Source organism: Hippopotamus amphibius, chromosome 9, assembly GCF_030028045.1.
Source record: "Hippopotamus amphibius kiboko isolate mHipAmp2 chromosome 9, mHipAmp2.hap2, whole genome shotgun sequence".
Classification (NCBI taxonomy): domain Eukaryota; kingdom Metazoa; phylum Chordata; class Mammalia; order Artiodactyla; family Hippopotamidae; genus Hippopotamus; species Hippopotamus amphibius.
In genome coordinates, this window is record NC_080194.1 from 54,671,489 (window position 1) to 54,685,359 (window position 13,871).

Consider the following 13,871-nt stretch of genomic DNA (forward strand, 5'->3'; position numbering starts at 1 on the left):
AAATTTGTTTGCTGAGGCCAGCATTACACTGATACCAACTACAGTTAAGGACACTACAAGTAAAGAAAACTATAAACAAATATCCCTGATGAATATAGATGCAAAAACTCTCAACAAAATATTAAAAAGCCAAACCTAAGAACACATTAAATGGTTTATACATCATGACTAAGTGGGATTAATCTGTGGGATGCAAAGATGTTTCAACATATCAAAATCAATGTATTGTTATATATCACATTAATTGAATGTACTATTTTTTAAAATCACATGATTATCTCAATAGGTGCAAAAGACATCTGACAAATTACAACACCATTTCATGACAAAAAGCCTCAACAATTTGGGCATAGAAGGAACATACCTCAACATACTAACATCTACATAGATACAACAAACCCACAGCTAACATTATACTTAATGGTGAAAATTTTTAAGTTTTTCTTCTAAGATTAGGAAAAAGACAAGGATGCCCAGTCTCACTACTCTGATTCAATATAGTCCTGGAAGTCCTAGCTAGAGCAAATAGGCAAGACAAAGAAATAAAAGGCATTTGATTGAAAAGAAAGAGGTAAAATTGTTATTTGAAGATGTTATATATAGAAAATACCAAAGACTTCATCAAAAAACTGTTGTAGCTAATCAAAAATTTGAGTACAGTTGCAGGATATATTGGGTTGGCCATAACATTCCAGAATTTTATGGAAAAACCCAAACAAACTTTTTGGCCAACCCAATAAAATTAACATACAGATATTAATTGCATTTCTATACACTAATAATGAGACCTGAAAAAGAAATAAAGAAAACTATCCCATTCACAATAGTATCATAAACAATGAAATATCTAGGAATAAATTTAACCAAGGAAGAAAAAGATTTGTACAATGAAAACTACAAGACTTTGATGAATAAAACTGAAGAAAACACAACAATAGAAAGATATCTGGTGCTAATGGGTCAGAAAAATTAACATTGTTAAAATGTCCATACTACCCCAAACATCTAGATTCAACACAATCTCTATCCAAAATCCCATAGGATTCTTTACAGTAATAGAAAAAAAAATACCTAAAATTTGTATGGAACCACAAAGACTTCACATAGCTAAAGCAATCCTGAGAAAAAAAAAAAAGCTGGAGGCATCACAGTTTCTAATTGTGAAGTATACTACAAAGCTACAATAATTAAAATAGTATGGTATTGACATAAGAGCAGACATATAGACCAATGGTACAGAACAGAGAGCCCAAAATTAAATCCCACATACAGTCAACTAATGTTTGATAATTACCACATATACAGTCAACTAATATTTGATAAACAAGCAAAAAATGTGCAATGGGAAAAGTATAGTCTCTCGCACAAATGGTATGGGGAAAACTGGATAAACACATATAGAACAATTAAATTGGCTCCCATTTTATTGCACTCACAAAAGTTAACTCCAAGTGGATCTAAGACATATTTACCATAGTCTTAATATCTGATACCATTAAACTCCTAGAAGAAAACATAGGGAAGAAACTCCTCAACACTAGTCTTGGCAATGATTTTTTTGGTTATGATGCCAAAAGCACACACAAAAAAGCAAAAATCAACTAGTGGGACTATATAAAATTTAAATGCTTCTGCACAGCAAAAGAAACAATTAACAAATGAAAAGGCAACTTACTGAATGAGAGAAAATTTTGCAAACCATATGTCAGATAAGAGGTTAATATCTAAAATATATACAGAATTCATATAACTCAATAACAACAACCACAACAAAACAATCTGATTAAATAATGGGCAGAGAAATTAAACACATATTTTTCCAAAGAAGACATCCAAATGGTCTATAGGTATGTGAAAAAAATGCTCCACTTCACTAATCATAAAGGAAATGCTAAACAAAACCATGAGATGCCATTCTGCACCTGATAGAATGGTAATTATCAAGGAGACAAGAGATAAGTGTTGGGAAGGATGTCAAGGAAAGGGAACCATTTGTATGCTGTTGGAAATGTAAATTGATTTAGCCACTATGGAAAATAATGTGGAGGTTCCTCAAAAATTTTTATTTTAAGAATATTTACCGTGTGATCCACCAATACCACTTTTGGGTTAAACCCAAAGGAAATGAAAACAGGATATAAAAGAGATATTCCCAAGTTCATTGCAGCATTACTCATAATAGCCCAGGTGTAAAAACAACATAACTGCCTATCAATGGATGAATGGATAAAGAAGATGTGATATAACTATTCATTCCTGAGAAAGAAGTACATCATTACATTTTTGATAACATGGATGGACATTATGCGAGGTGGTGTAAGTCACATAGAGAAAGACAAATACTGTATGATATCACCCATATATGGAATCAAAAAATGTCAAATTCATAAAGAGAGTAATATGATGGTTACCGAGGCATGGGGGGTGAGGGAACAGATGTTGTTTTAGGGGTATAAACTTGCAATGAATAGTAAATAAGTCCTAGAGCTCTAATGCACAGTATAATGAATATAGACATTTTATTATAATCATCAAATTCACTTGGAGACTAAAACCTAATTATTCCAAACCCTAAAAAGAAGTGATAATTATGTAACATGCTAATCACTGCTATAATGGCAATCATATTACAATATAGAAATTATCGAATTAATATGTTTAGCATGTTGCACACCTTAAATTTACCAAAGTTATACATCAAATATATTTCAATTAGAAAAAAGCAGAATCAGAGACTTAATTATGGTGCTGAAAAATTACAGCTTGCAAGTTTTTAACCAAGGTTTGAACTTTACCGATTTGTCCACAGGAATAGAATCACTCAAAAAAAAAAAAGAAAAAGATTGGGATTGGGATTTGTAGTAAAATAAAATATGACATAGGTGAGCCAGCCTGAAACTGATGCTAAATTAGTGAGTTCTAATCTAAATGCTGTCATCTAGGCTCATGGACAGGATCCATTTGAGGGAAGCTCCCAAGTTTATGAGGGTTTACAGGGAACATGAGGGAGATATGTTTTGCATTAAGTATATTTTGTACATGTGGGCTTTTCTAAATTCATTGACCATATACATACCCACTATAAACTGTGTCTTCTGACTCAGCAAAAATAATTATCTCCAAGCTTGTACTTGGAAAGAAATGCACTTGTCTAAAAATCTCATAGCACTGTCTCCACCTACCCTCCATATAAAAAGACAAACAATATAAAGAAAAGAGTCCCAGTTTTAATTATTGCAACTGTGCAAATATTTTAAAAGTTGTGATTGAAATTGAACATAAACTTCTTTTCTAGATATACCGTATACTTACTCCTTACCTGAGTCATTGTGCAAGTCTTTCTCAGTTTCTAAACAATGTGTTTGTTCTTTTATTAAAACTAATTGGAATTTATGTTGTTTGAATACTTTTTTTTTAGATTCACCAGTCTGATAGAAATGTTACAACTCTACAGCTGTGAGGTTGTGCACGTGTGTGTATATGTCTACCCTGTGTGGTTTAAATTAGGCATTCAGTTACCCGATCCTGTCTGAGGAATTTGTCTGACAAAACATTTGCTATAGCAAATGAATAATATGTCTTTTTATGAAAGCATATCCAAACAGATACCAGTGGCATCTATTCTCAATCTGGCTGTCTTGTTATGTCACTAGTACATTGTCAAGCCCACAGCAGAGCTTACTAAGGGTAAACCATTGATTCTTCGTAGTTTTTGAAATGTTTTTATCTTATCAGATCATGGTTGTAATATCCCACTTAACTAAGTCACTGTCAACTTGGGGACTGCAAAATATCTCCTGGACATGGTTACTCTATTCATTCATCAGGGGACCAAGATAATTAAGTCATCCATCAACACTGATGCTTGCTTAGATGTGTGTTATTTTCTTGTTGTCCTGACCTTGCTGTGTCTGGTGCTCAGATAAAGGCTTTGATGGATATGTGAGCAGTCATAACTACCTCAAGGCTTGAACAGCTCAGAATGCCCAAATTGAGTAGCACAGTATATTTATTCTTCTGTTTTCAATCATTTTGACTTTTGCCTACCATGTGTGACTTCAGTACAACCACTGAAGCTAAATTAGTTATTTCTTCTTGGTGTTCCCATAATCATTTCCCTACTATAATCCTTAGCACAAATGTGTTATAAACATTTGTCTATCTCTCCTACTCTAAAGTGATATCTTTAAAGTATTGGATTATATCTTACTTAGTTCTGTTTCTCTTGCACAAGGCTAATGACTGTCATGTAAAAACTGATTAATAAATAATGGATATGTTAATAAAACAACTGTATTTGTACTTTATCAAATTGGGCGTAGATGTTAGAATAATAATATTCTTTAAAAGAAAAAGGGAAGTCTGAAAACTAATTTTATTTTTTAAGCTCTTTATTGGAGTATAATTGCTTTACACTGTTTTGCCAGTTTCTGCTGTACAACAGAGTGAATCAGCTGTATTTATACATATATCACCATATTGCCTCCCTCCTGTGACTCCCTCCCACCCTCCCTATCCCAGCCCTCTAAGTCATCACCAATCATTGAGTTGATCTCCCTGTGTTATGCAGCAGTGTCCTACTAACTATTTTACATTGGTAGTGTATGTATGTCAATGATACTCTCTCACTTTTAAAAATAATTTATTGAGTACCAACCATGTGTCATAAAATATGTTAGAAAATATGTTATCCCACTAGATTTAAAATCATGTAAATGTGTTTAAGCCCAGACTATGTCATTTGGGAGCAAAATAATTTTTGGAAAGTAATTTCACTTTTCTGTCAGTTCCCTCAACTAAAAAATAAATAGTGCACAATTTCTACAACCTAGGTCTGTTGTGAAAACGAAATAAGGAAACTTTTTAAATGATTTGTGGACTATAATATACAACACAAAAGGAGCTATTATGATGAGATTTACCATTGCTAATGTCAAATTTCAATTTTTCTCTCCCTTGATCTATTTACAACCCTTGACACAGCTGATCTCTCCCTCCTTGAAATATTTAGTTTGGTTTTCTCATATCCATCTAGTTACTCTTTCTCAATGACTCGCTTTTATCTCCTCATATCCCTGACTTTTTAAAGCTCGAGTCAGTTTTTACATCTTTTATTCTATCTACACTTAACTTTAGAGGGGATCTCATTCAAATTTATGACTTTAAAATTTCCTCTGAATGCTAAAAATCCCTAGATTTATTTAAAGCCAAGTCATCTCCCCTGAATGCAGATTTACATATCTTTCCATTAGGTATCTCCACTTGGGTATTTAAAAGACATCACAAACTGAGCATGTCCAAAACTGAACTTCTGCTCTACCCGTTACTCACCTCCCCATGTTCTACCTACAGTCTTCTCAGCCTTAGTTAATGGAAAATTCACTCTTCTAGGTATGGAACTCTCAAGTGTGGGAATCACCCTTTCTTTCATACTCCACATCCAATTTATCAGAAAATCACATTGATTCTGCCACCAAAATGTAAACTATATCTCTCCACTTCCAGCACATCCACTGCCACATCCTCATCCAAACCACCATCATCTTTTGCCCAGATTATTACAACAGCTTTCTTATTGATCTTTCTGCTTCAGTCCTTTTCCTACTACTTGTCTGCTCAAAGCCCTTTTTATCTTACAAATGGTAAAATTGGAAGTCTTTACAATCGTCTGCTCTCCCTACTCGATCTCTACCCTCCCCCATACCATTACCACTATTATATCTCTGATCTCATCCCCAACTCAATCCCAATTCCTTCCTCTCCTTCAGCCATACTAATTCTCAAATGTACCAGCCATCCCTCAGCCTCAAGGGCTTTGCAATTTTGGTTCCCTCTGCTTGGACGCTCTCCCCCCATGATATCCTCAAGATTCATTTCCTCACCGCATTCGTGTCTTTATGCAAATGCCACCTTCTCAGTAAGGCCTTCTCTGACTATTCTATTTAAAATTGCAACCACCAGCATCCTATCACTCTTCCCTGCTTTGCTGTTTTCTAAAACATTTAACATGTTCTAAAATTATTTACTTAAATATTGTTTGCTCTACTCTCCCACACAAAAACATATGTTCCATTCAAGCAAATATGTATGTCTGCTTTATCAGTGACTGTTTCCTAATGCCTAGTACAGATACAGGTCATGGCACAGAAAAGACATTCAAGATGTGTTTATTAAGTGGATGAATGAGTTATAATAAAAATATACCCCCCAAATAAGTATTAATCACTTATTTTTAGTATTTGTTTTTCCAGTGCCTTGCCTCACACCTATTTAGTAAAGGCTACTATTTGAAATTGACTCATGCTTACTTGTCCCATTGTCGTCTTTTGATAAATTGTTGAGCTATAAATCTAAATTTAGTTGAAAAAAATTATACAATGTTGTAACTTGCAAAATCACAATGAAGTAAAAAACAAATATTAACTAGGTACAAACATTACGTATTTTCAAGGGAGAAAGCAGTATTCACGGGTATAATTGCTCTAAATTGATTGTAAATTGTTAGCAGATAACCACACTGAGAATATCAAAGTATATGAAAAATGTATAAAAATGGTATAGATATGTATCATAATTTCATAAAGACTGGTATGCCTGACAGATAAATATGGTAAATAGCATATGTAAATCACTATGTTTGCATCATTCTTCTTGAGCCAAACCAAATTTGTATGTCTCCTTTTTATCAGTGATTCTCTAGTATGTATAAATAGTACCAATAATTATATTTTCCCTTGATAACAATCTATGTTTTTAATAAATTGTATTTTGAAATACCTCTAGATTTATAGAAAAATGGTGACCATAATACAGTGTCCCCATGTACCTGATCTTCCCTATTACATACATCTTATTTAAAGATGGTACATTTGCCACAATTAATGAACCAATATTGATACTTATTATTAACTATAGTCCATATATTACCTAGTTTTCCCTTAATGCCTTTTCTGTTCCATGATTCCATTCAGGACACCACATTACATTTAGCAGTGATGTCCCCTTAGTTCTTGGCCATGAGAGTTTCTCAGACTTTCCTTGTTTTTGATGACTTTGACAATTTTGATGAGTATTGACCAAGTATTTTACAAAGTTTCTTTCAATTGGAATTTGTGTAATATTTTTCTCATGATTAGGTTGGATTTATGGGGTTTTAAGAGGAAGATCACAGAGGTAAAGTGCCATTTTCATCACACCATCTCAAATGTAAATATTGTCAGCATGACATCACTTTTGATGTTAACTTTGATGACCTGGCTAAGGTAGTGTTTATCAGTTTTCTCCATTGCAGTGTTATTTTTTTTCTTGTTTCATACTGTACTCCTTGGAATGAAGTCATTATCATATCCATTCTCAAGGAGTAGATAGTTATGCTCATTGCAGAATTATTTTGCATGGAACATTTGTCTATTCTTCTCCATTGCTTTATTTATTCAATCATTTATATCTCAATATGGACTCTTGGATACTTATTTTATACATTGTGTTATAATCTGGTACTATTTTACTTATTGGGCTTTCCAAATTGTACTAGCTTTGACTGTTGGAAAATCTTTCCGCAGACTCCTATGTCCCTTTGAGGTACCCTCACCATTGTGAGGGTTTTTGTTTGTTTGTTTTATCTTGTGCTACATTGTTGCTTTTTCTTTTTTTGAGCATTTTATTACTTTCTGGAACGGCAAGGTGTTTCAGAGTCATCTTGTATATTTCCTGCCCAGTCTTAGCCATTTCTCCAAATAGTCCTGGTCCCTTTTGCTGAAGAATGTTTTTAGAAATTAAGATTCAAGCAGTAGTTATTCATGTTGCTACTGGGTGTCATTGTTTCTAGGTTATCTCAATTTTCAGAGTAAGCATTTTTATGTGTCTATACTAACCTATACATATATACACATGTCTATAAATATTTCTATGTGTAAACATCTGTATCTATATTATACCAAACATGAGCTCATACTGATGTTTCCAATTCTAATCTATTACCACATGGATAATTCTAGCCTCCTCCCCTTGATTATTGGTAATCATTCACTCAATTCAACAGTGAGAAACCTGGCTCTCACTATTCATCATCCAGTTATTTGTTAACCTCCTCCCCCGCTGGGTGCAGGGCAGACGGATTGAGCCAACTAGAGCACATTGTTTATATACACTTCCTTTGCCTTTAGTCTTATAGACTCCACTCTTCAAAGTTACTTAGAAAAGCACTTTTCTCCCAACTCTTTCAGTGACGTTATTTCTTATCTATATAGTACAATTAGATTCTTTTATCATATTCTGCCTTCTATCCTGGGATGTCCCAAATTCTGAAATTTTTTTTTTAACTTGCATGCATTAAATTTAACTGTTTGTGCTGTAAAGTTCTGTAAGATTTGACAAATGCATTATATATTTAAGTTTAATATTTGTATTTGCCTGGCTTGATCACTCATTCCTGTTTACCACTGGATGGTATTCCGTTATGTGGATGAACCACGTTTTTTTCATCCACTAACATATTGAAGCACATTTTGGTCTCTTCCAGCTTTAGATGATTATCAGTAAAGCTCCAGTAAATGCATGCATACAGGTTTTTGTGTGAGCATACATTTTTAATTTGGAGAAACACTTAGGCAGGCAACCACTGTCACTGTGGCAAGACCATAATAGATTTGTAGGAAACTATCTTCCAACATATCTGTACCATTTTGCACTCTCACCAATATTAAATGAGGGTCTCTTTTGTCTGTATTCTCAACAGCACTTGGAATTGTCAACGTTTTGGATTTTAGTCATTCTTGTAGGTGTGTGTAATCTCTCGTTTAATTTACATTTCCATAATGGCAATAATGTTGATTTTTTCTCATAAACATATTTTGCCATCTCTGTGTCTTCTGTATCTTCACAGGGAGCACAAAAATCCAATAACAATTCTTCTCCATACTCCAAGGGAATTGAAATGGACAAAGGAACCGTAGGATGGAGCCATGAGGTACCAGCTCTCAGTCTCATCATTTAGCAGAGTTGTTTTATTTTCTTACTGTTGAGTTCTAAGATTTTTTTTTGCATTTTGAATATATGTCCTCTATTATATGTGTTTTGAAAGTATTTTGTCCCAAACTTTCTCTTGTATTTTCATTCCCTTAACAGTGTCTTTCACAGAGAAGTTTTAATTTTAATAAAATTCTACTTATCAAATTTTTTTTCATGGATCCTTCTTTGGTGTTATATCTAAAACCTCATCAACAAACCCAAGGACATGTAGTTATCTCCTGTGTTTCCATCTAGCAGTTTTATAGTTTTGAATTTGCATTTAGATCTGTGATTCATTTTGAGTTAATTTTGGGAAAAGTTATTAAATCTGTATTTAATTTCTTTTTTTGTTTTTGTTTTTCATATGGTATTCAACTGTTTCAGCACCATTTCTTGAAAGACTATATTCTCTCCATTGGATTGCCTTTCCGCTTTTGTTAAGTATCAATTGAGTATATTTGTGTGAGTCTATTTTTGGGATGTTTTCATTGTTCCATAAGCTACATGCCTATTTTCTTACCACACTGTCCTGATTACAGGAGCTTTATAGTAAGTCTTGAAATCAGGTAGTATGAATCCTTCAACTTTGTTCTCTTTTCTTCAGTATTATGTTGGTTATTCTAGTTCTAGTGCCTTTTCACATAAATTGTAGAACCAGTTTATTTTGTACCTATATATATATATAACTTTCTGGAAATTTGGGGGGAGGAGAGGAGGATTGCATTGAATTTCTAGATCAAGTTCCAAAGAATTGACATCTTTTGTCTTTCAATCCATGAATATAAAAATATTTCTCCCTTTATTTAGATCTTTAATTTCTTTCATCAGTGATTTGTAAATTTCTGAACACAGATCCTATACACATTTTGTAAGATTTATATGTGACTACTCTGGTTTTAAAGAAGTTATCTTACATTATAAATTTAGCTTATAAATATAAATTTATGGAAGACCACCATTCATATTTAGGGGAAACCTCCATATAAATTCTATTTTATTTATAATTATATATAATGAAAACAAATTAACTGTATAGTGAATGTCAAGGTATTTAAAGTAGTACATAGCACAGTACACTAAGTATATCTGACTGTAGTTCAAGTAACACCAGAATAGGAGTGAAAAGACTTGGTGGAGAGAGAGAGAGAGTGGAAGGTACTAGCACTGGGTCAGCTACATACTAGAGGTATATCTGCCCCAACTACTCCATAGTCATCATGGGGATTGTATGAGATCTGTGGAACTATTTTGTAAACTTCATCTCCATAATATTTAAGGATGAGTAAGCACCATAGCCACCAGCCTAGAAATAGCTTTAGCATTTGCAACTCTTGCTTATTTAGTGGAGGATCTCATAAGATTAAATTTTAGGGGATCACTGAACATTGCATATTAAACTCAACCACACCCAGTTTACTTCCCTCTGCTCTAAACCAACTTTCTAAATTTTCTTCTCAATTTTTATCATACATAATAAAGTGTTTGAATACAGGCTAAAAATATGTATTTATAGGCACTCAGTGTGAAGAACAGCTGGTACATGCTTAAAATAGTGTATTATATGCATTATTCCTCATAAGTATTTTAAAAGTCTCATTAAAGGGGGAACAAGAAAATTTCATCCAAAGAATCCTATTTCAATGTTGTAGCATATTTGTAGCAGCATATATCACAAATATATATTGAAATTCTATATAACAAATAGTAGAGTTACAAATGAGATCTAAAGGGAAACAAATCATCTGAATTGCAGTACAATTTTCACTTTAGAATTACAATGATCAACAATGATCCATAACAGATCATTACCCCAAACTGTAATAAATCCTCTGCTCTCATATCATAAGCACTTAAGAAGGACTTAGGGCCACAGTGGCAAGGTTTATATTTCACCTTGTCTTTATATTATCTAAGATATACATCTATGGGTCTGTAATATGCTTAACGCATATTTCTATGCATGACTGCAGCTAAAATCTATTGCCAGGGGGCTCAAAAATCCAATAACAATTGTTCTTCACACTTCAAAAGAATTGAAGTAGCCGAAGAAATCATCGAATGCAGATATAATATTAGTGATACCAGATAACTTTTCACTTTTAACCACCCAAGGAGAGGCAATCTCTAGAATCTGCATCCTTGAAAGTGTATCCTGGTGTTTGTCTTCATTTATGTGTAATGTGTTGAGTTAATTCTGCGTCCCATGACTCATATATATAGACATTAGTTCTTGGCAAAGAGAGGTCAGAAAGCATCAGGCGATGAACCTTAGTCTACTTTTCAACAAACATATAAAGTGGAATTCTTATTCCTCTTTTCATCAAATATGTAAAATATACCCTTAAGAAGTTTTGTATTATAAACATGATTATGTTTATAAATATATAATTGAATTAAATCCAGCAGATTTAGATTACATAAATTGGTCGAGATTTTAGCAGCTTGTTTACGATTGACATGCACACACTGCTATATTTGCAATGGATAACCAGTGACGACCTACTGTGTAGCACAGAGAACTCTGCTCAATATTATGTAACAACCTAAATGGGAAAAGAATTTGAAAAAGAATATATACACATATACATATGACTGAATCACTTTGCTGTTCACCTGAAACTAACACAAAATTGTTAATTAACTGTACTCCAACATAAAACAAAACGTTTTTAAAAAACCAAAAATAAAATAAGATTTTAACAGCTTATGTGTTTAGAGGCAGGATGGGGACTCAGGTCAGATTCACTTAAAAACACATTATTCATATCACATTTATTTAATTTTATGCCAGGCACTGGTTGGGGTGATAGGGAAATAAAAGTTAATAAGACAATCCTCTTTTACTTGATGAGCCCAACCTAAAAAGGAAACACGGAAGCAGCATATAACACTATAAGTTAAGAGTGATGCTGGAGTTTTAAACTTCATTCTGTGTGAGAAAACATTGCACAGAGGAGCTAGTATTCAGGCAGTGATTTCAAGGATCTGCAGACATTTTCTAGAGAGAGAGAAGACCTATGAGAAGTCTCCAGAATCCTAAATATAACCGTCAGGGTAAGTTGGCCTGCTTGTGGCAGTTATGAGAGATTTTATATGTTGACTGCAATTAAAGGGCATAAAAATAAAAATGAGGAATGTGAGGCACATGTTCTCCTAAAATAAATAATCATTCTTAGTTTGTAGAAATATATGTCCTAATACAGGTGGTTTGGAATCAAGATTGTGACTCATTGATAAGGATCAGTCATAGAAAGCAACCCCAAGTCACTCAGGTATTGCAGAAATCAAAATCTTTTACAGTCTTTCCTTGTCATCAAAGGGAAGCCTTTCCCTTATTGGCCATAGTCAGGTCTAAGCCATTCAGAATCCATGTTAAATCATGGTATCTGTAGTCTCTACCTGTATTATGAAAAGTTCTTTGGATACTTTAAGTTGCAGAATTATTAGCACTATCATTTACTTAGTGAGCAGAAGAACAAGAGCTCTTGGTTGAAGGGGAGATGGACAAAGGAAATAAATATTGGCAGTCCCTCTCAACCACAATATGAGAATTCCAAGATTTAGCCAAGAAAAGTAATCCCATCACCTTCCAGAAGATTCTCCAACTGCTTTAGTAAGTTTTTTCTAGTATTATGCTAAGCTCTCTAATTTTTGCACTTGTCTCTCAGGTCATTTTGGTGATGTTAAAGATCCTGGACAAATCTCTAGGGATATAGGAACAGGAATCCTCACTTCGGACTTCACAGATATCATACCTGCAGGCTAGAATAGTGTCTAGTATTGCTTGAGTGTACTCCAACTTGACTTTTTTTTGGGGGGAGGGGGGCTACCAGTAACAGTATATTTCTGTGATTCCTGTGTTATTATACGTCTGGTTGATTTTCTTTTAACCATAGCATTGAGAACTTGACCACACCTCAGGCCTCTTTAAAATCAGGCATCATAGGTGCACTGAGGCAAAACTGCAATCCAATAAATCATCTTTTTGAATGATTAAATTAATCTAAATTAATCCCAAATTCTTTATCTGTTTCTGCTATAGTTTTAAGCTTGTCAAATATGAATAGAGCATTCATTACCTGTATGTTGGACATATATTTTTCTTACTATACTGTAAGCCTAGTAGCACTTACTAAAGCCCTTTTTTGACAAGTTTTGTACCATAAGCAAGGAGTCATTCCAGGAGCTAGTTTCAGCTGTTGAATACAAGAGTAAACCTTCAACATACTGAGTGATGGTAGAATGTGCAGGACTTATTCTTTAGATATTCGTTTTAAGATTTGTTAGAAATATGTGGGGCCTTCAGTGAAATATTGGGACATAGTTTTCCAGGTGTACAATTGACTCTTCTATATGAATGAAAACATATTGGTTATCAGGGTGAATAGGGGTTCTGAAAAAGACTGAGCTTAAGTGAACCACAGTGAAATAAATAGCATCAAGTGCGAAGAGATACAAAGAGAATAATACTGGATATTAGATGATGAGGAAGGGAAGGATGACAATTTATACTGTGGCCTGAAGATCCTGAACAAAGAATACCATAGGCTATTAGATGTTGTTGTCATTGTTGTTATTTTTAGCAAGCAAAACATAAGATATGAATAATTAACCTCTCTAAATTAGGTACAACATACCAAGTAATGTGTTGGCAAACTTTTTCTATAAAGGAAAGGATAGTACACACTTTAGGCTTCGAGGGGCATATAGCCTCTGTTGCAGCTACTCAGCTCTGCTGTTCTGATGTGAGTGCAGCCATAGACAGTATCTAAACAAATGGATGTGGCCATATTCCAGTAAAACTATATTTATACAAAAAGTCATTTGGCAGGATTTGGACCACAGGCCACTTTATTCTATAG